The sequence below is a fragment of the Papio anubis genome, chromosome 3 (genome assembly GCF_008728515.1).
Source record: "Papio anubis isolate 15944 chromosome 3, Panubis1.0, whole genome shotgun sequence".
In the NCBI taxonomy this organism is placed as follows: Eukaryota; Metazoa; Chordata; class Mammalia; order Primates; family Cercopithecidae; genus Papio; species Papio anubis.
This window is the reverse complement of record NC_044978.1, coordinates 179,396,665-179,423,488: the sequence shown is the minus strand read 5'-3', so window position 1 is coordinate 179,423,488 and position 26,824 is coordinate 179,396,665. Positions and strand designations below refer to the sequence as shown.

Here is a 26,824-nt window from a genome sequence, read left to right as displayed (position 1 = left end):
CACTAGGTCAGGAGATCGAGACCATCCTGGCTAACACGATGAAACCCCATCTCTACTAAAAATACAAAAAAATTAGCCGGGCGTGGTGGTGGGTGCCTGTAGTCCCAGCTACTCGGGAGGCTGAGGCAGGAAAATGGCGTGAACCCGGGAGGCGGAGCTTGCAGTGAGCGGAGATCGCGCCACTGCATTCCAGCCTGGAGTACAGAGCAAGACTCCGTCTCAAAAAACAAAACAAAACAAAAAAAACCCCATACATATATATATATATATCTATTCCTTTGCTATAAACTTCTTCATTTTGCATAAATTAGGGAAATACCAAAGCTGAAACAAGAGCAGGTTTATTTCAGGACATCTTGAAACCTTTAACAGGCTAATAAGCACTCGGAACCTCCAAGAAGGAAACAAAGTAGTGGAGAACATTCATTCATTCATTCATTCATTCATTGACCCCTTTTGCTTCCTTGGAACACAGTCTGGGAAACAGGAGACATTCTAATCAGAAAGAATTTTCCCCAAGGCCCAAGTTATTAATATAAGCAAAGTATAGATCACCTGACCTGAGGTCTTTAAATCCTGAATTCCCAGGATTAAAAAGTTAAACTGAAGATGTAATTTACGAATAAGATCATTAATTATATCCTCTCCTTTTCTTTCCTTTAAATAACTTGCATAAATCGTACTATTCTATACAGCAAATCAATTAGTATTCCCTTTTAAATGGTATCAGAAACTTCCACATTTTTCCATTTCCCACATACACTTAGGGACTTACTGGTTGTCTTCATTCTCAATGCATTCTCTGGAACGGTTACAAGGGCAGAGTCCACCGCACCCTACCTATATCAGTGCACACTACCTACACAACAGTGAAGCAGGCATTTTAGTATCAAAAACGTATTTACCATCATTAAAATGATCTTAGGTTTCTTTCTACTTTACAAAGCAATCACAGTTTTTAATGGACTAAAAGACAGCTGTCTGACAATAGGGTGTTAATGGCAGAGCTTCCACTAGGTAATGAACCCAACTGGTCAGTGGCTCTAAACTGAGGGTGGCAGAGTATGGCACACTAGGGTTCATGGACCAGAACAAGAGGGAGCACTCCAGGGGCTGGTGGAGGGAGGCCCGCTAGAGCAGGAATACCTGTATTTAACAAACATTTGCTAAGTATTAGGCACAGCTACTAAAAGTGTTAGAAATGCTACCAAATTTAATTGTACTTTAAGGCATCCTTGAATCTGGGAAACACATTGAGAATTCCTGCTAGCTGTGATGTTGATCTTACAGAACTCTCCCTAAATTAATAAAATAGATATATTTCTCAAAACCTCAAATACAAATACTTTAAAGACAGGTTAACATGTAACATTCTCAAAAACACATTTTAAATACTCAGCAAAGTACCATACTTAACAAAGGTGATACATCTTGGATTGGAATTTTATGTTAATTAAAACCTTTCCCCTCAAAAATGACTATCTGTAGAGCCCTACAAGGATACCTCCTTAAAATTTCAGACATGTTCAAGTCACAAATACTATGTTACAAGTAAATGTAAAGGAAGAAAATAGGTAGGAAAAATACACACTGTATGGCTCAGAAAAGCAAAAACAAACATGGAAGAAAAATAGCTAACAATCCAAACATTAAACATAAAAATCCACTTCCAAATGACTCATGTCAAATATAAAATTGGTTATTCCTTTTTTATAAATTCTGGTCAAGTTCCCTAACATGAAATACTTGATTCTGAGGTTAGTAAAAAGCATTCTCTATAAGTGAATATGAAATTAGACAACTCTAGAAAGAAAGAAATTATTATATTTGAAATTTTTTTTTTTTTTTTTTTTTTTTTTTTTTTAAGTGGAGACGGGGTTTCACCGTGTTAGCCAGGATGGTCTCGATCTCCTGACCTCGTGATCCACCCGTCTCGGCCTCCCAAAGTGCTGGGATTACAGGCTTGAGCCACCGCGCCCGGCCTATATTTGAAATTTTAATCAGGGTAATCTTATGCAAATGAATCTTTCAAGTATTTTCTAACTACCAGTAACTACACAACTATTGGAATCTTCCAACTATTACCTAACTACCAGTAACTATATAACTTGAGAGCTGTGTTGCAGGCCCTTGAACATTCATGTTTCAATGTTTGACATTCATGTTTGATAACGTCAAAGATTTGTGTAATGTATAAAAAGTCACCCCCTACAAATCTTTCTCTTACCTTGTCTTCTCAGTCTATATTTCCAAGTACTCATGGAATATTTCCATTTGAACTTAAGGGATCTGGGCTTCAATTTATATGAGAAAGTCCATATATATATGCGCACTCATTTTTATTTTTTTCAAGAGATAAGGTATTCTTCTATTATCCAGGCTGGGCGTGCAGTGGTACAATCATAGCTTACTACAGCCTAGAACTCCTGGGTTTAAGTGATCCTCCCACCTCACCCACCACAGTAGCTGGGACTACAGGCGTGCACCCACCAAACCGGGCTAAATTTTTTTTTTTTTTTTTTTTTTGGTCAAGATGGAGTATGTTGCTCAAGTATGCCCAGTATGTTGCCTAGGCTGGTCTTGAACTCTTGACCTCAAGTGATCCTTCCATCTCAGCCACCTAAAGTGCTGGGATTATAAGCATGAGCCACTGTTCCCAGCTATACGCTCATATTTGACTATTACTCTTCTTTCCACCTTCTGTCATTCTTTCCTTCCTTGAGAGAACTTCATACCAATTAATTTCATTCTTCTGTGCTCCTTACATCACCAACATACCACACCTTGCTCTACACCTGAATCACCACTCTGTATTTTATGTTATAGCAAAATCCCCTGTTTTTATGTCCTTGGGGAAGAGGTAAAGATGAAGCATTCTGGTTGGAGTCAGCTTCCACCAGAAGAAAAGGCTAATTGTGCACTGTAACTCTGTTCATACATAAGACACACATACACATAGTTATTTAGTAAGTAGGGAGGTGGGGTGGGGGAGTCGAGAAGAGTCACAGAGAAAGAGGAAGAGACTTACCCCATATTTCTCCAGAAGGTCAACCAATGAGTCAAATGAAATCAATCAAAAAAATTTCTAAGAAAAATATTGTCCAACTGTGGCACGCTGTGATGTACAACCCAGACCCTCAACTGAAGGACCCAGACTGCTCCGTCAGCCCCTTCAAGTACTGCTGTGGCTACAGAGAACTGCCTCACCCGACATCTTGCCCTCTTCCAGGCAAGTCATCCTGACTGACAGAGTGTATAGGCCTGGCTATCCAGCCCAACCCAGGACAGCTCCAAAGGGCTATTCTAACGGGGTTGGCCAAGGCCATGCTATAATTGGGCATGCAAGGTAGCTCAACTTCTCCATTCCCTGAGTCTGGACCCTACAGACAAGCCCTAATCAACATTCTGCATGCTAAACCGTCTGCATCTGCTTCCCAAAGTTCCCGCCTTCCCAGAGAACCCAACTTGTGACACTCATAAAGGAACTAACAGCCCTCTCAGGATCAAGGGCCCCTTTACTGCATATAAACAGCAGAAACCACCAGCATTTAGCGGGTATTTACTGTGTGCAATACACAGTGAGGGACACAAACTTAATCTGGAAGGTAGTGGTAGCATGTTTACAAATAACTTCCAAAGCTAAAAGAATGTGATTTCAGCACATGCACAAAATGACCATCCTCGAAGGCCCTGTATTTTTCTTTGTACTGCAAATAAACCAGAATCCACATTTCTACTTTATGAAAACCCTATGTTCTACATTTAAAAACATGGATGTGCTAATTAAATTCCTAAGCACTGTAAGCCACTTAATAGCACCTTTCTCTTTTTTTTTCCCTTTTGTCCTGTCACCCAGTCTGGAGTACAATAGAGTGATCATAGCTCACTGCAGCTTGGAACTCCTGGGCTCAAGCAATCCTCCCACCTCAGCCTCCAGAGTAGCTACGACAAAAAGTGTATGGCCATCAGGTCCAGCTTTTTTCTTTGGTAGAGACAGGGTTGCACTACGTTGCTCAGGCTGGTCACGAACTCCTAGGCTCAAGCAATCCTCCTACCTCAGCCTCACAAAGGGCCAGAATTACAAGCATGAGCCACCACGCCTGGCCTAGTAGCATCTTTTCAGTCTCTTACAACCACTATCCACTTATTCTTTGAACAAAGGTGAATTGAACAAAAGTGAACTGAATCTCTAGAACTGCACTGTCCAATGAATATGGTAGCCACTAGTGACTATTTACATTTAAAATAATTAAAATTAAATAAAATTGAAAATTCAGTTCTTTAATGGCACAAGCCACATTTCAAGTGTTAATGGCCCCATGTAGCCAGTGCATACCGAAGAGAAAAGACAGTGAACATTTCCATTATCAAAGTTCTACTGGACACAACAGGTCTAACACATCAAGATTTGGGGAAATGGTGACAATTCCACATCCTGGTTCAATACCCAGCTGCTGAACTTAATTTTCTACAAACTAAGAAAATTACAAATTATCCTATGACCAAATTATCAAGAACTCTGTCTATATTTATATTTGTATTCCCACTACACTCCATGTTAATAAGCTGTTGGAAAAGCACTGCTGAACTGAACAAACCCTTAAGAACCTGCCTGCCCTTCCTAACGAGGCTCTTGGTATCACCCCCCTCACATAACCTTTCACAGTGATAAGCCCAGAAGCCAACCTGGCTCTGCATCTTCTGTGTGACCCAAAACTATATAAAATGTTACCAAATGACATTTCTGCCATTCTGCTTACTTCATTTACAGAATTCAAACAAATATAATGAGCAAGGTCTTTTCCTCCAAATTGTCTTTTTTTTTTTTTTTTTTTGAGACGGAGTCTCCCTCTGTCACCCAGGCTGGAGTGCAGTGGCATGATCTCGGCTCACCACAACCTCCACTTCCTGGGTTCAAGCGATTCTCCTGCCTCAGCCTCCTGAGTAGCTGGGATTACAGGTGTGCGCCACCACGCCCAGCTAATTTTGTATTTTTAGTAGAGATGGGGTTTCTCCATGTTGGTCAGGCTGGTCTTGAACTCCCGACCTCAGGTGATCCGCCCACCTTGGCCTCCCAAAGTGCTGGGATTACAGGCATGAACCACCACACCCGGCCCCAAATTTTCAAATATAATAAAATCAGAACACATCAAGAAAATAGAGCATATGTAAGTCCAGGCACGATGGTTCAGCACTTTAGGAAGCCAAGGCAGGCGGATCACCTGAGGTCAGGAGTTCGAGACCAGCCTGGCAAACATGGTGAAATTCCATCTCTACTAAAAATACAAAAATTAGCAGAATATGGTGGCGGGCGCCTGTAATGCCAGCTACTCAGGCGGCTGAGGCAGGAGAATCACTTGAACTCGGGAGATGGAGGTTGCAGTGAGCCGAGATCATGCCATTGCACTCTAGCCGGGGCAACAGAGTGAGACTCCATCTCAAAAAAAAAAAAAAGAAAGAAAAAGAAAACAGAGCATATGCAAAACAAAAGCCAGCCAGGCGGAGTGGCTCATGCCTGTAATCCAAGTACTTTGGGAGGCCGAGGCGGGGGGATCATGAGGTCAGGAGAAGGAGACTATCCTGGCCAACATGGTGAAACCCCGTCTCTACTAAAAATACAAAAATTAGCCAGGTGTGGTGACAGGCACCTGTGGTCCCAGCTACTCGGGAAGCTGAGGCAGGAGAACGGCATGAATCTGGGAGGCAGAGGTTGCAGTGAGTCGAGATCACATCACTTCACTCCAGCCTGGCAACAGAGCGAGGCTCCATCTCAAAAAACAAACAAACAAAAAAGAAACAACTAATCTCAAAGCAAAAACCCGATGTGTAAAAAACAGAATTCTTAGTCTCTATAAGAGTCTTTCTAATAGTTATATAGTCTAAGGTGATGCCATCCACCATTTTAACTTGAGGCCAAATCGATACTTCCTAGTAAACATGAATTTTTGGTTTGTTTCATCCCAATTCCTCTGACAGACCTGGCTCTAATGAAAAGAGATGAATTTGAGGAAATGAGTCACAATTTTTTTTTTTTTTTTTTGAGACGGAGTCTCGCTCTGTTGCCCAGGCTGGAGTGCAGTGGCGCGATCTCTTGGCTCACTGCAAGCTCCGCCTCCTGGGTTCACGCCATTCTCCTGCCTCAGTCTCCCGAGTAGCTGGGACTACAGGCGCCCGCCACCATGCCCGGCTAATTTTTTTTTTGTATTTTTAGTAGAGACGGAGTTTCACCCTGTTAGCCAGGACGGTCTCGATCGCCTGACCTTGTGATCCACCCACCTCAGCCTCTCAAAGTGCTGGGATTACAGGCGTGAGCTACTGCGCCCGGCCATGAGTCACAATTTTTAAGACATTGTTTACCCCCAACTTTAACACCTGCTGTGGACTGAACTGTTTCCTCCAAAAAGGATATGTTCAAGTCCTTACTCCATCACCTGTGAACATTACCTTATTTGAAAATAGTGTCTGCGAAAATGTAATGAAGTTAAAATGAGGTCATACTGGATTATGAGCCACCTAAATTGGATGAGACTCAAATTCATTGATCTAATGTCCTTATAAGAAGAGGAAAATTCACACAGAGACACACAGGGGAGAATCCCACATGAAGACAAATGCGGGGACTGCAGTAATGTACCAATGCAAACCAAGAAATGCCAAGTATTGCCAATAACCACCAGACGCTAAGAGAGGGGCATAGAGCAAGTTCTCTCTCAGAACCTCCGGAAGGAATCAGCCCTGCCAACACGTGGATTTTGGACTTCTGGCCTCCAGAACTGTGAGAAGATACACTTCTGTTGTTACAAGCCACCCATCAAAGTTTGTGGTACTTCGTTATGGCATCCCTAGGAAACAAACACAGCACCTCTGACTTCCTCCCCTACACCTGAAGAAACTGCATTTATTCTCGTGCAACTTTTATCTTAGTAAATAGGACACAGAAGCTGGGCATCGTGGCTCTCCCAGCATTTTGGGAGGCTGAGGCAGGAGGATGGCTTGAGCCCAGGAGTTTGAGACCAATCTGGACAACACAGGGAGACTCCATCTCTACAAAAAAATAAATAATTAATCTGGCATAATGTCACATGCTTGTAGGCCAAGAGACTCAGAAGGTTGAGGTGCGACGCTCGTTTGAGCCCTGGAGGTCAAGGGTGCAGTGAGCGATGATCATGCCCCCACACTCCAACCTGTGCGACAGCGAGACCCTGTCTCAAAAATAAAGCACATAAATGAGAAGAAAGAGAAGGGTTGGTGTCAGCATCAAAAGCATGACATATTTAAGCTTAGAAAGAGATCATCTAATCTAGTGTTGTTCAAACATGTCTTAAAGTAGTAGATGCCGATGCTACGCTACACAGGTGAAGGCGGGACAGGTGAGGAGCAGGGGTGGCCAATACCCATCTCCCCATCACCTTGATCCCTGGCTCATGCCTGAAGTGCCTAGGCTCTCTATAATTATTTTATTCCTTGTTCATTTAATCAACATCTGAGCACCTACTCAGCATCAAACGCTGCTTTCACATAAAAAAGCATGAACTAAGCCAAACCTTCCATTTCATGGATTAAGAAATTTAGACAAGTATTCAGGGTCCCGTGGAGAGTCAAAACCAGGGCCACCAGGTATGTGCCCTATCTCCAAAGCTGATGCCCTTTCCATCATACTATTCACTCCTCGTCTAACTTGTAGCCTTTCCTTCACACAATTTTCTTTCTTTCTTTTCTTTCTTTCTTTTTTTTTTTGAGAGGCACAGTCTGGCTCTGTCACCCAGGCTAGCTGGAGCACAGTAGTGCAATCATGGCTCACTGTAGCCTAGAATTCCTAGGCTGAAGCAATCCTCCCACCTCAGCCCCCCAGGTAGCTGGGACTATAGGCATACACCACTACACCCAGCTAAGCTTTTGTTTTTTTTTTTTTTTTTAAGAAATGGGATCTGCTATGTTGCCCAGGCCGGTCCCGAACTCCTGGACTCAAGCAATCCTCCCATCTTGGCCTCCCAAAGTGCTGGGATTACGGATGTGAGCCACCACACCCGGCCCTCTTTATACATTTGCTGAGGGTTAAAGCAAAGCCTTTTTCCCTGCATTTAGCCTATAATACCCTTAAAGTTTTTAGTTTGGCCATTACTATTCACTGTCCCAACAGGCCTGGAGGCATTTTAAGAAGATGACAGGCCTGAACCTCAAGACAGAGAGAAAATGGCAACCAGCTCTGACCCCACTTTAGCCAACGGCAAAACGCAGGGTGCTACCTGATCCTTTCCAACGTCATCTTTTGCCCACCCTGGAAAGGCCCATGCAAGTTCCACTCAGAGGAGCTTCAGTTTCCACGACAGTTTCCATCTCATGGCTTGGGAAAAAACTGTTAAAACACTGCTCTTAGATGTGCAAGTGTGTTTTTTGGGAAATGAAATAATAAAATACAGAGGAAAAAAGTATAATGTCTAAAGAAAAAAAACATCTGCCTGACACTATACGGATATAGCAACCAACATATTAAAAAGAAGCCGCCGTGCTGCATGAGGAAGGCTCTCCAACTGACCGCTGTCAGTAAATGTCCCTAAGTCTGTTCCTGTACTCTATGAGATGATCAGGACAGAAGGCAGTGTCAAAGGATGCTGACTAACGTAACCACGTGACCAACATATAAACCAGAAAACCAAGAATGGAAACAAAGCCCTCCTATCATGGTAGCTAAGTCCACTCAAGGAGCCTACTTGAACATTCTCAAAGAAACCCTATGAGCTCAGAAATGGCAAAAGGAAGGTAAGATATTCTCATGGTAGTTATTACTAAGTGAAGATTACAAGATGAAAGAAAACCCTGCGACTAAAGTTTTAAGGGCTGTAAGAGTCACCTTCTTGCACTAACTGTGTCAAATCTTATAAATGTGTGCTTTCTTTTCTACTATCATGATTGATTCCTCAGTTAGGCTACGTTAGAGCTTTCTTTAAACAAGTGGCATGAAAATCACTTAAAAAAGAAAATATGGTCAGGTGCAGTGGTTCACGCCTGCAATCCCAGCACTTTGGGAGGCCAAGGCAGGCAGATTACCTGAGGTCAGGAGTTTGAGGCCAGCCCGACCAACATGGCAAAATGCTGTCTCTATTAAAAATACAAAAATTAGCCACGGGTGGTGGCACACGCCTGTAGTCCCAGTGACTCGGGAGGCTGAGACATAAGAATCGCTTGAACCCAGGAGGCAGAGGCTGCAGTGAGCTGAGGTTGTGCCACTGCACTCCAACCTGGATGACAGAGTAAGACTCTGTCTCTAAAAAACAAACAAACAAACAAAACAAAACAAAACACAATATAGGGAAGGATCCCGACCCTATCCTGATCCTACAGACCATCTCCAGGACTCGTTCACTTCTACGAATAACCAATTCCACATACTACATATTAAGTAGACCTAGTTTCTGATACTTTCCTTCCTTTTACTCAAGTTCTAAAGAACTTTTAGTGCAGCTCACTTACACACAAACCACACCTCTCATCATCCTCTCCTCACCCAGTCCACACCCTCTCTGGCTCCTCTGCTGGCTGCTCCTCCTCCTCCCAGCTTTCCAGGCTCTGTCCTTGGACTTCTCTATTTCCATTCACTTCCTCCACCAGTGCCTCCAACAGCAAAATAATGCCAGTCATGTATGTAATTAAAATTTTCTAGGCCAAGTGCAGTGGTTCATTCCTGTAATCCCAGCACTTGGGGAGGCCAAGGCAGGCAGATTGCATGAGACCAGAGTTCAAGCTCAGCCTGGGCAACATAGTGAGACCCAGTCTCAACAGAAAAGTAAATTAGCTGGATGCAGCGGCGCATGCCTATAGTCCCAGCTACTCAGGAGGCTGAAGTGAGAGGACTACTTGAGCCTGGGAGACCAAGGCTGCAAGAAGCTGTGAATGTACCACCAAACTCCAGCCTAGGTGACAGAGTGATGCCTTAGCTCAAAAATAAATATATTTTCTAGTAGCAATATTAAAAAAGAAACAGGTGAAATTAACTTTAATAATATGTTTGATTCAACCCAATATTTCCAAAATAATATCACTCCAAATATAATGAAGGTAAAAGATTATTAATGATATATTTTACACTGTAATTTCTCACACTGTCTTCGGCATCTGGTGTGTATTTGACACAGCACATCTCAATTCAGATTAGCCACATGCAAAGTTCAAAAGCCACATGTGGCTTGTGTCTGCCTTATTTAACAGCACAATCCTGGCTTACCTCTTCTAGTCCCATGATTATAAATGCCACCTATGCAGACACTGCTCCACCCTTTCCCTCTACCCTGCTTCTTTCTCCTTAATTCCAGAATTCTAATGCTACTAAGCTACTAGACAAGGAGGTATCTAACTGGCATCTCAAACTTATAACTTGTCTAAAGCCAAACAACACAACCCGGATTTCTCACCACCATTACCCTTGCCATGACCTTCCTCATGTCAGTAAAGGGCAACTCCACACTACGATGGCTCCTCCTCTCACATCCCACATCTCAGCCACCAGCAAACCCTCTTAGGTGTACCTTCATCATGGAGGCAGAACCAAGGTCTTTCACTGCTCTCCCTTACCCCTTGAAATGCTCTGCTCCTCAGGTGTCTCCACATCTTTCTTTCTTACTCTTCCGGTCTCTGCTCAAGAGTCAACAGAGGCTTTCCTTGTCCACCACATACAACGCAACACCCACCTTCTGCTCTGTTTTTCCCCTTGGCACTAATTTTTCACTTCATATATGCATCTACTTGCTTATTTGTACTATCAGTCTTTCTACCCAAACACACCAGGACAGGACCGTGTGCAGCTACTGTGAGGGTGCCCTGCTCAGATCGCCCTTCAAGAGAAGCTGCGACGGGAAACCAAGCTGACAGCCTCAAGTTGCTACATGTTCAGAGTCGCAACAGCACTGACACCAAGCCATGCTTCCATCAGGCTGCCCCCAACTAATGGTTTAATCCAAAAGGGATAACAGACTCAGGCCTTTCTGCCTGGAGAAGGATGCACGGCTTCTGCATGAGAATTCCCTATCAGCTTGGTCAAGACTTTCTCAGAACTGTACAGTGATCTGAGGCTGTTCTTACCCACTATTCTCCTCTCTCCTTTCACAGGAATCAGACCGAGTGGAAGTCAAAAGGCTTTTACTACATACTACTCCTGCTTCCTCTCACCTTACCCTTATTCCCCAGGAAACCTCCTGGATGTCTAATCCATCCTGGCATCTGTACCTAGCCCACTGTAGGCAGTCAACCAATATTTTGTGAATGAATAAATCTCTAGGTAGAGTAGGGCAGTGGAAAGAACATGAACTTTAAGTTGGAAGGACGGAAGTCTGGGCTCCTGCTCTGCCATATGTTACCTGTGACCACAGGGAAGTTTTTTGGGATCTCTCTGAGTTGTAGATTCCTCATTTGTAAAATGACAATCATCCCATCTCCCTCAGAGTTGTTAGGAGGCTTAAATGAAATGGTTTATCTAAGGTCCTTAACACCATGCCCTAACAGATAGAACTGTTAGCCAGTGTTAGCTCACTCTCCTCTTATCCATTTTCTGCAGCTACTTCTAAGAATCCTTAGCCCTTTTACTTCACCAAGAATTCTAACCACTTTTTAAGACAGCACCAAATAATCCTGGCGAATCCCTTATTCAATTGAACCTGATTGATGAACAAACTTTATTTTCATTCCTGACTCACCTACGATGAGCTTAAGGTTTTACTTCATTTTAGAAGGTGAAATCTCAGAGATAGCTATCTTAACACTGAAACTTAGGCTGTTTCGCTAAAGCGTCAAGTTAAGCATACTTTTTCAAAAACAAAGCAAAATCTAAAACTACAGTTCAGTACCAACTTCTTCAGGCTAAGTTTTTTAGAGTCTCTATTTTCTGAAAGTCTGTAGTATTCTTGATCCATTATGGAGTGTTTCAGGAAAATACACACTGACTCTGTGTGAATTTCAAATAAATAGTTTTTTCTTTTTTTTAATGGCTCAAGTATAATATGCAATGTTGCTTATACACACATTCTAAAAAGTCCCCAAGTGGATTAACTAACGGTAATTAGTTAATTAGTTAACATTAGGTAATGTTAATGGTAGTCACTCACAGGGAATAGGGGTAGGAGGTGAGAGGATGAGGGGTTCTTACTACGAGTTTTTATGAAGTCTTTATAGGACTGGCTACAAAATTTGTGGGACCCAATGCAGAACAATAATGTGGGTTCTGAGTTCAACAATAACTAAGAACAGCCGGGCGTGGTGGCTCACGCCTGTAATCCCAGCACTTTGGGATGCTGAGGCAGGTGGATCACAAGGTCAGGAGATGGAAACCATTCTGGCTAACACAGTGAAACCCCGTCTCTACTAAAAATGCAAAAACATTAGCCTGGTGTGGTGGCGGGCACCTGTGGTCCCAGCTACTCGGGAGGCTGAGGCGGGAGAATGGCGTGAACCCAGGAGGTGGAGCTTGCTGTGAGCCGACATTGTGCCACTGCAGTACAGCCTGGGTGACAGAGCGAGACTCCGTCTCAAAAAAAAAAAAAAACAAAAAAACAAAGAATATCAAACTACAACTACAACAGCAGATCACTGAACCAAGCAAGGGCCCTGTATGATACAATTACAGGCTCATAAAGCCAACCCTGTGCCTTTATAAACTTTATGAACCTAATATTCTATGTGCAACATAAAAAATCTGGGCTTCCTTATTTGTATGAAATTATATCACAGGACTACTTCAGAGAACAAAAGATCCAGCCTTAATGAAAGCAGTAAAACTAATATAGCTACCAAGAAAATTTTTAACATGACAAACGATTATTCAGAGCAGTTAGAAACTTGTTGGTCAATTTTCTTTAAGGCTGCTGAGGGTAAGGTGGTTACTCATGAAAGTTCACTATGACATATGTACAAAAATGTTTACTGTAGCACTGTGTTACAAATAACAAAAACCTGGAAACTTTTCATATCAACTAATTAAATAAATTCAGGCACCTTCACACAAGGTAATACTAGGCACATTAAAAAAAGAACATGGTAAAGCAAATCTGTACCTGAAGTAGATCTGGGTATTAGTCTGTTTTCATACCGCTGATAAAGACATACCCAAGACTGGGTAATTTAGAAAGGAAAGAGGATTAATTGACTTACAGTTCCACATGGCTAGGGAGGCCTCACAATCATGGCGGAAGGCAAAGAGGAGCAAAGTCACATCTTACATGGATGGTGACAGTCAAAAGAGGAGAGTTTATGCAGGGAAACTCCCCTTTTTAAAACCATCAAATCTCGTGAGACTTATTCATTATCATGAGAACAGCATGGGAAAGACCTGCCCCCATGATTCAATCACTTCCCACCGGGTCCCTCCCACAACATGTGGGAATTCAAGATGAGATTTGGGTGGGGACACAGCCAACCCATATCAATCTGTATGTCTGATATGAAAGCATTCCAAGATACAAAGGTCAGTGTTTGTTTAAATAATGACATAAAAACACTCTTTACCATGATTCCATTTTTTACAATTTATCTGTGGTCTTCAAGGGAAGATGAGTACAGGATGGGAAGGGAGATGAAGAAAGAGACTTAATGTTCATTTTAAAAAATTGACTTGAGTCCAGGCATAGTGGTTTACGCCTGTAATCTCAGCATTTTGGGAGGTGGAGGCAGGAGCATTGCTTGAGTTCAGGACTTCCAGAACAGCCTGGGTAATGTGTTAAAACCTCATCTCTACAAAAAATTTAAAAATTAGCTGGGTGTGGTGGCGCACAACTGTAGTCTCAGTTACTCGGGAAGCTGAGGTGGGAGGATCAATTGAGCCTGGGAGGCCAAGGCTACAGTGAGCCATAAATGTGCCACTGCACTCTGGTCTGGGTGACAGAATGAGACCCTGTCTTGGAAAAAAAAAAAAAAGGGCTTTATAACAGCTCTTTATATTCCAATGTTTTGGCAAATCATATAAAATATACTTTAACAAATTTAATTTAAACTAATTTAAACTTTAAAGTATATAAAAACAGGCCAGGCACGGTGGCTTACACCTGTAATCCAACACTTTGGGAGGCCAAGGCGGGCAGACTGCCTGAGCTCAGGAGTTTGAGACCAGCCTGGGCAACATGGCAAAAACCCATCTCTACTAAAAATACAAAAGATTATCCGGGCATGGTGGCACACGCCTGTAGTCCCAGGTACTCAGGAGGCTGAGGCAGGAGAATCGCTTGAACCCGGGAGGTGGAGGTTAGAGTGAGCCAAGATTGTGCCTCCAGCCTGGGCGACAGAGCAAGACTGCCTCAAAAAAAAAAAAAAGTATATAAAAAAAGAAACTCCTTCAGATGGTACTGGCAAAAGATTAAGAAAAATACAATCAGGACTCAATTATCTATGATGGTAACCAAAGAAAGCAGTGGCAAGGAAAACAACCAAAGAAAGAATTAAAAACGTGTCTACTCTATTTCAACTTTCTCTCCATTAAAATATTCAGGGAAAATGCTAGCAAGCAGCAACATATTAATCAGACATCTAAGAAAATTAAGGGCTTGCCTGGACATGGTGGCTCATACCCATGGTCCCAGCACTTTGAGAGGCCAAGGCAGGAGGATTGCTTGAGGCCACGAGTTTGAGATCAGCCTGGGCAACATGGCAATACCCTGTCTCTACAAAAGAAGAAGAAAAATTAGCCAGGAGTGGTGGCATGAGCATGCAGTCCCAGCTGAGGCCGGAGGACCACTTGAGCCCAGGAGGTCCTGGCTGCAGTGAGCTGTGATTGCGCCACTGCACTCCAGCCTGGGTGACAGAGTCAGACTCTGTCTCAAAAAAAACAAAACAAAACAAAACAAAAACTTTTTTAATTAAAAAAAAAATTAAATAAAAAAAGGAAGGGCTTCAAAAAATCTCCAAACTGGGCAAACAATTTTGAAATAATTATAACTGGTTTTCCTTATCTTCTCCCTATTCAACCAGGGGCAACGGTGAGGAAGAGACAGATATGTAGAAAGCCTAGCAACATGGAAGCACTTGGGGAAGATGTCAGAAGCAGAATTTCAACAGTCACTCCAAACACCAAACAGGGGGTTCCTACTGCTTAATGTATAGAACCAGATGTAAGATTAAAGTGAAAACATTAACTTTCCTGAAAATAACATACTGTATACTGTAAAATTTGACAATTTCTATTTTCCACTTTTTTTTTTTAAGACAGGGTCTCGCTCAGTCACCCAGGCTGGAGTCCAGTGGTGCAATCATGGCTCACTGAAGCCCTGATCTCCTGGGCTCAAGTGATCCTCCTGCCTCAGCCTCCTAAGTAGCTGGGACTACAGACATGTGCCACCACACCTGGCTAATTTTTAAAATTTTTTTGTAGAAACAGGGTTTTACCATGTTGCCCAGTCACATCTCAAACTCCTAGGCTCAAGCAATCCTCCCACCTTGCTTTCCCAAAGTGCTGCAATTACAGGCGAGCCAGCATGCCTGGCCAATTCTCCAGACGTTCTTAAGCCATATGCAAAAAACCTGCTCATCTACAGACAGGTTTGCCTGTCTTCAGAATAATTTAGGACCACCATCATGAATCCGTTTATGCAAAAGCCCTCTCCAACTTACTCACAAAATTAATGAAAGAACATAGGTACAAGTTGAAAATGAGATGACTGGCCAGGCGTGGTGGCTCAACACCTGTAATCCCAGCACTTTGGGAGGCCAAGATGGGCAGATCATGAGGTCAGGAGTTCAAGACCAGCCTGGCTAACATGGTGAAACCCGTCTCTACTAAAAAATACAAAAATTAGCTGGGTATGGTGGCACGCGCTTGTAATCCCAGCTACTGGGCAGTCTGAGGCAGGAGAATCACTTGAACCTACGAGGCAGAAGTTGCAGTGAGCCAAGATCACGCCACTGCATTCCAGCCTAGGCGACAGAGCAAGACTTGGTCTCAAAAGGAAAAAAAAAAAAAATACAAAGGACGGGTGCGGTGACTAAGGCCTGTAATCTCAGCTCTTTGGGAGGCCAAGGTGGGTGGATCAAGAGGTCAGGAGATCGAAACCATCCAGGGTAACATGGTGAAACCCTGTCTCTACTAAAAATACAAAAAATTAGCTGGGTGTGGTGGCAAGTGCCTGTACTCCCAGCTACTCGGGAGGCTGAGGCAGGAGAATGGCATGAACCCGGGAGGCGGAGCTTGCAGTGAGCCAAGATTGCGCCACTGCACTCCAGCCTGGGCGACAGAACGAGATTCTGTCTCAAATAAAAATTAAAAAAAGAAAGAAAGAAAATGAGACTTTTTTTTTATTTACACACACACCAGAAATAAGTATGTGGACACTGTCATAATAAACTAGCATATACAATCAACCAATGTATCCAACCACTAGTGTTCTCTCCACCTGTTCAAATTAATAGCTAAAAGCTGCCACTTACTGAGCACTTACTATATGCTGGGCCCTGTTCTGAGTATGTCACGTGGATTCACGAAGTTCTCATACAAAGTTATTCCAACTCTATCCTCCTCCTCCTGAAATCAGAGACTGTAAATTCTGAGTTAATTCAGTCAAACATTTAACAAATGAGTACTATGTAAAAGACTATGTTGCACACTAGAGGAAATCAGCAATGATTAAGATTTTCCTCTATATCTCTCAAGGAGCTTATAAACCAAGAAAAACCTTCATGTATATAAACAAGAGTGTCATAAGGAAAAAATAGATAAGTAGAGGTATCAGGCTAGCACTGTGTGAGAGAAAAATAATGAGTTAATTCTGAAAATCAGATTACAGAAGTAGAGTTAGCAGCATTTAAGCCAAGACTCCAAGATTCAGAAAGAGAGAGAAAGGTGGAAAGGATATTTCAGAGTAGTCTGCCAATAATGGAAGTGGCCAGAGGTCTTGTGTTGAAATATAAGGTGACAAGAAGAGATGCAGGCTGGGCGTGGTGGTTCACGCCTATAATCCCAGTACGTTGGGAGGCCAAGGCGGGCAGATTGCTTGAGGCCAGGAGTTCGAGGCCAGTCTGGGCAACAGAGCAAAACCCCATCTCTACAAAAAATACAAACATTAGCCAGGCATGGTGTTACATGCCTGTAGTCCCAGCTACTAAGGAGGCCAAGGCAGGAGGAGGAAGGGAGGTAGAAGTTGCAGTGAGCCAAGAGGGCACCACTGCACTCCAGCATGAGTGACAGAGCAAGACCCTGTCTCAAAAAACAAAAACGAAAAAGAAGAGATCCAATAAAAAATTAAGCTCAAAGTAAGAATTAGGCCAGACAGCAAAGATCTTAGAGTATTTCCTAACTCTTTAACATTAATTCTCAACCAGGGGAGGAGGGTGGTAGCACTTCCAAGGTAAAAATCTTCGGAGGAGAAAGCCCATACATAACCTTACCAACAAAACTGCCATATCCCTCAGGTGTGATGGAACAGGGGAAAATGTTGAGAACCTCTGGTGTATACTTGGGAGAGGAGCCATGATATGATTTGATTTGCATATTAAATAATTCTGGCAACAGAACAGAGGAGGAGAGACCAGAAAAAAGAGAGGCCAGTTGGAGGACTACAGTAGCTATCTTCAAAAGGAGTAAGAGCTTCAGGGAGGGTAGGGGCAGAGGAAACAGGAAAGGAAAGAGTCAAGAGAAAGACTGATGGAAAAGACTCGTGGAAGCAAACCTGGCAAAAATCTGGTCAAGAAAGGAAACCTCTAAAGATTTCCAGGCTGGGTAACAAGCAGGACAAAAATAGTATGAAGCAAAATACCTTGTTACCTTATATCTGTGTAAGGATGTGCAGTACACAAAGCATAGCCACTTTAAATGTACTACAGAGCAAAAGGAGTAACTGTTCTCAGTTCACAAATGAAGACTGACTTCCAAGAGAGATTTAACAAACTTGTCCACGGCCAAGAACAAACCTGAGTCTTTCAAATCCAGTTCTAATATTCTTTTAAGAAGCCCTCTCAAACACAATTGCTTTTGATGCATACAATAAATCTCCAAAAAAAAATTTTTTTAAGAAAAAACATGCAATCTCTTGGGAATTAAATTATACTTCAAATATAAGGAACTTTTTTTTTTTTTTTTTTTTGAGAGAGTCTTGCTCTGTCGCCAGGCTGGAGTCCAGTAGCACCATCTTGGCTCACTGCAACCTCTACTTCCCGGGTTCAAGAGATTCTCCTGCCTCAGCCTCCCAAGTAGCTGGGACTATAAGCGTGCTCCACCACACCCAGATAATTTTTGTATTTTTAGTAGAGATGGGGTTTCACCATATTGGCAAGGATGGTCTCAATCTCTTGACCTCATGATCTGCCCACCTCAGCCTCCCAAAGTGCTGGAATTATAGGCGTGAGCCACTGTGCCCGGCCAATATAAGGAATATTTTGAACCTTGTGCTCTGGTTCCCTCTACCCAAAAAATGGGCCGATGACAATGCAGGCACTGAATCTATGTCATTAGACCCTACAAGTTTAGATACAGATGGGAAAGATGACAGTTTTTACTTTGTATAAAATACCACTTATTATGTGATTATGTGAAAGGCCAAAAATACTGTAAAGAAATATTCTAAATAGTAACTACATTCAACATAGTAAAACTACATTTTCTAATGTTGTTGTTGGCACTGATGTTTATTAAAAATACTTCATCTGGGTCTTGTGCGGTGGCTCATGCTTGTAATCCCAGCACTTTGAGAGGTTGAGATGGGAGGATTGTTTGAGCCCAGGAGTTCGAGATCAGCCTGGGCAACACAGGGAGACCCCCATTTCTATAAATAAAAATTGTTTTAATTAGCTGAGCATGGTGGTACATGCCTGTGGTCCCAGCTGCTCAGGAGGCTGAGGTGTGAGGATCACTTGAGCCTGGGAGGTTGAGGCTACAGTGAGCCGTGATCACACCACTGCACTCCAAGCCTGGGTGACAGAGCAAGATCCTGCCTCAAAAATAAACAAACAAAAAACTGCATGTGGAGACTTAAGCCAGGGTCAGAAAAAATAAAAATAAATATACTCTATTAACATACTCTTTAAGATTGAGTGGGAGTGAGACAGGACATTCCAATAAGGGAAAAGAATATAAGCAAAGAAGGTCTGAAATAGCTTGGCATGTTCAGAGAACCAAGAGCAGTCTTGGTTTCACACTGGACAGTGTGGAAAGGGGACAAAGAGGACAAGATAAAGTACAGAGATGACTGGGGGCCAGACTGCGAGCAGCCTGCATTGTGATGCTGGTATCTCTGAATTCTAAGGTCCAAACCACAGGCAGTCTTAGAAGTTTGCTGAGCCAGAGGCTGACAAGATCTGAGCTCAGGAAAGATGACTCTGGCAGTCAGGCAAAGCATGGATAGGAAGGGGTGGGGAGGAGCCTGAAAACAAAGTTAAAAGCTTCAAGCCAAGCAAGCAATCTGAGGTTTTAACAATTACACTAGTCGAGTATTTTAAAAGGGTTGGAGTGTTGACAAAATTTCACGTCTTCCCTCCCGTGATCATCCCAACTATTCTGTGAAACAGGTGTCATCAATCTTCCCATTTTACAGATGAGGAAACTAGCTCACAAGCCATTAACTGCCAAGTCAAATGCTACAAAAACAAGGACAAAGCCCAGGCTCAGTACTTTTCCACACAATGAAAAATAAAGAACAAGAACAATCTAATTTCTTTTGAAGAGTGCTACCATACAATAAAGCACAGAGTAGGCTAGCTATATTACCCTATATTATCACTGAAGTGTTAAAAATTCATCTAATCGGCTGGGCGCGGTGGCTCACGCCTGTAATCCCAGCACTTTGGGAGGCTGAGGCAGGCGGATCACGAGGTCAGGAGATCGAGACTATCCTGGTTAACATGGTGAAACTCTGTCTCTACTAAGAATACAAAAAATGAGCCGGGTGTGGTGGCACACACCTGTAGTTCCAGCGACTCGGGAGGCTGAGGCAGGAGACTCGCTTGTACCCGGGAGCAGAGGTTGCAGTGAACCGAGATCGTGCCACTGCACTCCAGCCTGGGCGACAGAACGAGACTCTGTCTAAAAAGAAAAAATCATCTAATCTTCTTAAATGTTTGCAACTTGTAAAACGAGCTAATTATCCTTAAAACAGTTAGATTTGACTTACGTTAATGTCGTTAAAGAACTATACTTTTTCTTTAAAGCAAACAAAAAAGCACCTGCACTTTGAATTCTATTTCCCATGGACCTAAGTAATATTCTCCCCTCCCCTCAATGTTTCAAAACTGGCATATCACTGATGTAACGGGCTTACATAAAAACCATTATACCCAAAATGGAAGCCGTAAACTACTTTTTGATTAAAAATGCATTATTTGGCAAGTACAGCAATTGAATCTGAGTTATAAGATGTATTAATTGAAAGGAGCTTCTATAGGTATGCAAAGGCACAATTTAGGAAACAGGCTCCGTCATAAGGAAGCGACATGGAGATTCTGAGACCTATTTAAGAATGGTTCAATCCGAAATAACTGATGGAAGAATACCTGACCTTGAGGATGCAGTGACAGATTTCCCCCCTCCCCTCCCCCCGCCTTTAAATTCTAAGTCCATGAAATGGTCAAAGTGTTCTGGAACGGGTCTTATTTTGCACACGAAGAATCTAGCTTGGGCATTTTGCTGTACAGTTTTATCCACAGCATCGCCTGTTATCAAAACTACTTGTCCCTACTCCCTCACAAGCTTTCTAACAGTTTTTAAAACAAGACCCGGAAATGTAAAATCCCTTCTTAGGAACTTGGGCAGTAAGTCAAAGTATCCAACCCAGGTAATTATTAGCAAGAATCACATTTATGTATTTTTTTCCAAAGAATCTCGCATGCCTCCTCTCTGCTGAATCTCCCTCCCGTTTTTAACTGCGTTAAGTCTTCATGGCTTGCCTATAGAAGACAAAAACAGAAAGGTGGCAAAAAAGAAATCAAGACAGTTCTGCCATGATTTAGGGGTCTGTACCAAGAGTTCGGCAGGTCCTGTCATCTGCGCACCACAAGATGCAAGCTGAATTCTAGGGCAACACGAAGCATTCCAACACGACACACACTGGTTTCTCCAGCGGGAAGAAGCAGAGCTCTAGAAATGCCGGCTGGAGACGCGTATTGTTGGAAAGGAGGCAGATCAGGCCCCGCAGCAACTCGGGGCGCTCCTTGTGCCGGGGTCTGCCGGGCGGCGCACGGGTGACTGTGGGCCTGTCACTCCTAGCTTCAGCTGTAACCTTCGCCAAACCTTGCGCCGCACCGGCCCCGCCCGCCAGGCCCGCCCCCCGCGCCGCGCCCCGCGCCATAGGCCGACGCGCCAGTCGCTCAGCCGGCCTCCCGGCCCCGCCCGCCTGCTGCCCTCCTCCCCCGCCCCGCGGTTTTCCCTTCCCCGGGCCCCAAAAGGACAATGCTGGAGGGGAGGGGAACGGAGGGGACGCGAGCGAGCGGCCCAGCCTGCCGGCCTGACCCCGCTGCCGGGGACGCCGGGCGCCTCCCGCCGGCCGAAGCCTTCCTCCCGCGCCCGCTTTCGGGGCTCCGCGTCCTATCCTCAAGTCTAAGCACCCCCGCCTCGTCTCCCTCAAAAGAGCCGCCCCGGCGCGGCGACACCTGCCCCAGGCAGGAGGCAGCCGACGGCAACCCATTGTGCGGACTCATCGTCCGCTGCCCACCCGGGCGCACGAGCCGCAAGCCGGGGTCCCGGCGTCCTGGGGTCGAGGCGGGGGTCCCAGGGCCCACAGCTCACCCGCACGCCTGGGAACCACCAGGGTCGGAGCCGGTCAGGCCTCCCTCGGCTGACCCCGGAGCCATCAGCAGCGGCCCGGTCTCCCTTAGGCTGGCCCCGGAGCCATCAGCGGCGGCCCGACCTCCCTTAGGCTGCCCCCGGAGCCCCCGGCGGCGGCTCGGTCTCCCTCAGGCTGGTCCCGAAGCCATCGGCTGCGGCCCGGCCTCCCTTAGGCTGGTCCCGGAGCCCCCGGTGGCGGCCCGGTCTCCCTCGGGCTGGCCCCGAAGCCTTCGGCGGCGGCCCGGCCTCCCTCGGGCTCGCCCCGGAGCCCCACGGCGGCGAGCGTCCGGCCTGCCTGGGCCCGCGCCCACCCGGCCGAGGGGCTGCCCCGCGCCCTCCCTCCCCGCCTCCTGCCCGCGGTACCTGCCGAGGCTGCCGGGCGGCGCGGCGGCCGGCGGGGGCGCCTCTCCTCTGGATCCGAGGGGCTGCGGGCGGCTGCCGAGCGCAGGGCGGCCCTGGCCTGCGCCTTACGTAAAGCGGCGGCGGCGGCGGCCCCAGCGCCACTCGGCGGAGGGCGGGAGGAGGCGCGCCGGGAGCCGCTCGGCTCCGTTACCCGGCAACTGGCCTCAGCGCCCCGCCAACCAGGGGCGCGCTCCATATCCTTCCGCCCGGGTGCCGGGATTACATCAGCGCCGGCCGGGCCCCTCCCCTGCCCCTCCCTCTGGCTGGGCCGCGGGCGCGCGCGGGCGGTGGATCGCGGGCTGAAGACTCCGGGGGACACGCCGGGGCTGGTGCCTGGTGGGTGGGGGTCTAGGGCCCGGGACGCGCCGTACAGCCTGGCGGGGGCGGCGGAAGCCGCTGGGAGGTGAGAGGGCAGGCAGTAGAGAGGGCAGGCAGGAAGCGGGAGCCCACCCGTGTGCGGGGCGTCGGAGAGGAGACGCCTCCCGCAGAGGGGCACGTGGGACTGCCCTCGGCAGAAGCCCCCGAACTCCGCCGCCGCGCCGCGCCCCGCCCCCGGGCCGCGCTGGGGAAGTGGGGCTCGGAGTGCACGGCCCCGCCCGCGGCCCGGTGCAGCCTCCGCCTTCCCGGGCACGCGCGCCACCTGTCCGCGCCCCCTCCTCGCCGTGTCCTGGGATGGCTGGAGTAGGCGGTTTAAAATAAAGACTTTAGTTTTTTGTTGTTGTTGTTAAGGAACCCAGAACACAAGCTAAAGAAATGTGACATGGCTCTTTTTTTATTAAGTAAGCAAAAATAAATTCTGGAAGATTCGAAAGTGGAAACCAAAAATGTGCATTAACCTTTTAATCAAAGTGTCTTCACACCCACCTACCTTCCCTAAATGTGACTCCTAGGCCTGTTCTAAAAAAGCAGGTAAGTATCATGGACCTGGAAACGGAAGGGAGATTACTTAGAGGAAACAGGTCCAGTGGGAGGAGTGACTTACCTGGGCTCATTTGTTCATGTATGGAGCACCCACTAGGTGCCAGGCACTATGCTTTTCTGTTCAGAACCTGTAGGAGAATTTCCTGCACCAGCTCACGGGCTTGTGGGAGAAGCAGATGCTGAAACACTGGAACGAGGTCATCTGCTGGGTTGGCTGGATGCTCCATGCATCCGTGGAAGGACAAACCAAGGAACTGTCGCTTACATACTATCTACAGAGTGTTTTTCTGCAAATACATCTTTTTGTTCTTTACAAAAATCGTGGGACAAAGCTTTGTCATCCCCATTTAACTGGTGAGGAAGCTGAGGCTCAAAGAAAGTGATTTCACCCAAGCCTGACTGCTGCTGAGTGGACAGGGCCTTCTGACCCTGCTAAACCACCCCTTGCAGGAGACAGAATGTGATCCCAGGCTCCTGGCTCTGACATATGGGGTTTCGTTTCCTTTACCCTATGGTCTCCCTTCACCAGTTTGCTCCTAATTGGATTCTCTGAGCATTCTCTCAGGTGAATGTATATCATCATAAATCATGCGTTCAGTGAATGTCTTCTGAGTGCTTGCTGTGGACCTGGCTTACTGCCAGGAACGCACAGTCCCAGTGCCCCCCTGGAACTCAAACTCTAAAAACGGAAGAGAATGGAAAGGGTATGGGAAATCCAGGGCCACTTGGGAGTAAAGGAGGGAAGAGTAGCAGAGCTTCAGAGCCTAGTTCACAGATGCCCCCAGGCTCCAGGATTTCACAGACCAAAGTATGGGGGAGTTGCAAAGGATGGTCAACTTTTGATTTTTGCTACATTGGTGATGTGTCATCTACATCGTATTTTACAAAAGAGTATTAACAGCAAAATTTTTTGAAAAGTAATAACAGTATATCTCAGTCTCTGAAGAAAGGAAACACAGTTGGCACCTGTATAGTGACACACACACACATACATTTTATTGACCTTTGTTTTATTTTGCCACAGACCAGTTTTTATACTAGTTCTACCATGAACTAGTAGAACCTAAAGCCTTCTTGGAAGAAGAGGGGTTTAGGAATTATCTTGTATTAATAGGATTTGGAGCTGGTGGGGAAAGATGACAGATTAGGGAAAGAAAGTGTCTGGTTTACTTTGTTTTCTTAACAAAATAGCCCGCTGTCCTCCAAATTATTTTGATAAAAATCCTAGGAGTCTCAGCTGACTCCAGCCTTAGGGCCTCTGCATCTGCTGATTTCTTTGAGGAACTCCCTCCCCAGAGCGCGTAGCTGGTTCCTTCATGTTAAGGGCCCAGATACGATGTCACCTGCCCAGAGACATCTAGATGCCCAATTTGGAGTAGCCAACCTTCCTCGTCATGATGTCGCTGTTCTGTTTTGTTTCTTTATTCACAGCTCTTATCAGTGTCTGAGATTATCTCGTTTGTATGTGTCCTCATTCATCTCAGCCTCCTCACTCAAGACCTGTATCTTACAAGAGCAGGCATCTTGCCTGTGGTGCTTATTTTCATATGCCCAGAGCCCAGCACAGGGCCTGCCAGTTTGTAGGTGTAGGACTGAACTATCATCTGTGATAGAGTGGACATCAGGGAGAAAACAATCCCACCTTCCCTTGAGCAATCAGGAACAGGCCTCTTCTGCATGAGCCCCTGACCCCCCTAGTGTGCCACACTGCCCATGACCTTCCTTAAAGCTCCCGGGTAGAGATCAGCCAACTTAAACACAGGAGAGCACTAGCTTTCTCCCTCTTGTGGGCTAAGATCTCTTGGGTATGCAAATGAGGCCAGAGGACTCCTTCGTTAAGGCACGGTTGGTGTGGAGGCGGTAGACTCCCCCTTCAGCATTTTCTAAGAAGAAACCATTGTCTCCTGTGTATGTCTGAGATCATTCATTTCATTTCTCCAGTCTCAGGAGCACCTGCCACAGCTTTTTAGCCCCTACAGCCAGGTGAGGCAATGCTGGAGAAAGCTGACGACTGTGAGTGCCCTCTGACTTGGATGTTCGATGCCAGCGAGGATTTTGGCAACTGCCATCTGGGGCAGTGATTGTGTAATGTGCATGCTTAGTGAACAGCAGGGATGAGGCTGGGTTCAGGACGCTTTGTGATGTGTGGCACACGGACTGACGGCAGGCACGGGCCACGCCTCTTTGACTCTGTGATCTTGGGTACATAATCTCCGTCTCTGGGCCTCAGTTTCCCCATCTACACAACAAGGGACTTGGGCAGGAAGATTTCACATATCTCCTTTGTTCTGTGCCTGTGTGTGTGAGAGAGATTTAGAAACAAAATTTCAATGAAGCTACACTTTGATAAAAGATGTACAAACCCTCACCTGTCACCTGACACGAACAATGCCAGCTCCTGTTTACTGACCCCCAGGTGCATGCCAAGTGCTTTGCTCACATTGTCCTGAACTCCCACAATACCAGGCAGGGAAGAGATAATCCCCATTTTGCAGCCACAGAAGCCAAGGCTTCTCTGGAGATTTTAGATGGCTTGCCCAGGCCACACTGCTACTAAAAGGCAGCACCAGGATTTCATTTTAGCCCTGTGCTTGCTGCTGGGCCACACAGTATCATTAAACTCCATCATGAGACGACTTTTAAATGAATGAGGCCAAGATAAAACCACGACCAGATAATCTCTCCACAGCCTCCCCATGGGACCGAGACCCTCACTTGGGATACTAACTGGGCATCTCAGCTTAGATGCTGTCAGTCAAGATGGCCCACGTCATGGCCTTCTCTCTTGACCACCCCAGGCCTGCACCTGCATCCTGGCAGCCTCTCCTCTCAGTGGCTTTCCATTCCTCTTAGGGGTAGTAACATCATTCCAGGCCTAAAGAGTTGAGTTCAAGCCTCTGGCATAGCCTCATGGTGTGACGTTGAGCAAGCCCCTGACCTTCTGAGGGCTTTGGCTTCCTAGTGCAGGAAATGACAGAGGAATAACGCCCGTTCCTCTTGCCTGTCCCTGCAGGGCCAAACCAGATCAGAGGTGTGGTTGTCTCCTGCTTCCAAATTTGTTCCTCACTTCTATCCTTCCACCCACTCCATGGAAAATCAACAGTGTCATCAGCAACCTTCTATCCCAGAAGTAGGGGAGCCCGGTGATGAAGCACACTGGCTGATCAGCTCACTGACATGGGCAAATTACTTAGCCTCTCAGTTTCCTCATCTGTGAAGTGGGCATCATAATAACAGTATCTGCCTCAGAGGGTTGTGGTGAAGCGGTAACTGAATCCACACAGAGGGTACCCGGCGCACAGCAAACACTCAGTAAATACCAGCATCCGTGACCATCCCTCCTTGAAGCCCCCACTACTTAGCTCTGACTGCCCATCTCCAGGTCCTTCTCTTCCTCTGTCCCTCCCATTCCCTCCTTTCTGATGGCTCTGCATGCCACTAGGGCAGTCTCCTCCACTCCAGTAGCCGTTAAGTAACATGAAGATGGAAGGGACACCTAATATCTCTCCCCTACCCCGGCCTTTCTCCAAGGCCCAGAACTGCCTCTTGGGCTTGTCCGCCTGGCTGGTGGGACCCTCCCCAGGCCCCAGTATGTTCATGGCTGACTCACTGCCTTCCCACCCAGGTGCCCCTTCCCTCATCACTGTATTTACAGCCTCAGCCTCTGCCTGGCTGCCTGAGCTAGAGCCCTAGTGCACTGACCTGGTGAATTTGTCTCAGAAATGACCTTACAGTCATACTGAGCTCAAACAGACCTGGGTTTGAGTCCTGCACGGCCAT

At 45.8% G+C, this 26,824-nt stretch overlaps 1 protein-coding gene across 2 annotated transcripts in view; it reads right to left on the bottom strand.

Moving 5' to 3' along the window:
• KIAA0232 (KIAA0232 ortholog) overlaps nucleotides 1-22,194 on the bottom strand; it is a 96,714-nt gene extending 74,520 nt beyond the window's left edge. Inside the window, exon 1 of one of the 2 annotated variants that reach the window (XM_021938249.2) lies at nucleotides 22,085-22,194. The gene's annotated coding sequence lies outside the window, so the exon portion shown is untranslated. The remainder of the gene's footprint in view (nucleotides 1-22,084) is intronic. The other variant, XM_021938246.2, reaches the window with a different exon arrangement.
• Between the last annotated feature and the right edge of the window lie 4,630 nt (nucleotides 22,195-26,824).